Source organism: Meles meles, chromosome 12 (genome assembly GCF_922984935.1).
Source record: "Meles meles chromosome 12, mMelMel3.1 paternal haplotype, whole genome shotgun sequence".
In the NCBI taxonomy this organism is placed as follows: domain Eukaryota; kingdom Metazoa; phylum Chordata; class Mammalia; order Carnivora; family Mustelidae; genus Meles; species Meles meles.
In genome coordinates this window covers 4,171,636-4,172,496 of record NC_060077.1, presented here as the reverse complement: position 1 = coordinate 4,172,496, position 861 = coordinate 4,171,636, and the positions used below count along the sequence as shown (strand labels likewise).

Sequence of the window (861 nt, the reverse complement as noted above, 5' to 3'; positions counted from 1 at the left end):
TCTCCGTAGAGACTGTCAAAAATTGCCAATGCCGACTATATTTCAAGTCGTCATGGCGGGGTATTGGGAAAAGTTTTCAATTAGCAATAATCGCGCCTCGGATAAACCTCATTGGCTACGATACTGCCACTGCGCAAAGCTGAAAAACTGTTTCACGCACCCTGCTGCCCAAGGATGACAACTATCTTCACAGTGAGGGTGAGTTACTGCCAGCGAGTTCGTGGATCTGATGCGTTCGGCTTCCAGCAGTTATAGTTAAGGTCCGTCTGCGCGGGAGGCTTGTGGTTGTTGGATCATCTGGGTCGAACATTCAGATTTTGGAATTGAGAGTGCATTCGCAGGGGATGCTGGGTAATCTTATGCAAATCCTCATGGCATGACAGAGATGACCGGGTTAGACCTGAATTTTGAGTTAAAAAACGTGAGCGGCGGTTTTGAAAGCTGGGAAAACGAGTGAACCAGAAAAAAAAAGACGAGTGACTGCATGGGAAGGTCCACAGGACCAAGTGGGCAAAGGCCGCAGCAGGTAATTTGTGCAATCTCGAACTGTTACCAGAGCAAAAATAAAAATAAAAAAACAAAACCAACCCACGTTACTGGGCTTTTTACACAGTAAATTGTCGGTCAAACACTAAATAATATAAATTAACACCATCAGTTCGCAAACACCACCGAGTTATCGGAAACAAAAACAACTGTTTTTAAACCAAAGCATATCAGTCTCCGTAGAGACTGTCAAAAATTGCCAATGCCGACTATATTTCAAGTCGTCACGGCGGGGTATTGGGAAAAGTTTTCAATTAGCAATAATCGCGCCTCGGATAAACCTCATTGGCTACGATACTGCCACTGCGCAAAGCT

At 44.7% G+C, this 861-nt stretch overlaps 2 non-coding genes across 2 annotated transcripts; both read right to left on the bottom strand.

Moving 5' to 3' along the window:
* LOC123954725 lies at positions 1-141 on the bottom strand. Its single transcript, XR_006821119.1, has one exon. It is a non-coding gene; the product is annotated as a U4 spliceosomal RNA (small nuclear RNA).
* Positions 142-720: 579 nt separating this feature from the next.
* On the bottom strand, positions 721-861 carry LOC123954726. Its single transcript, XR_006821120.1, has one exon. It is a non-coding gene; the product is annotated as a U4 spliceosomal RNA (small nuclear RNA).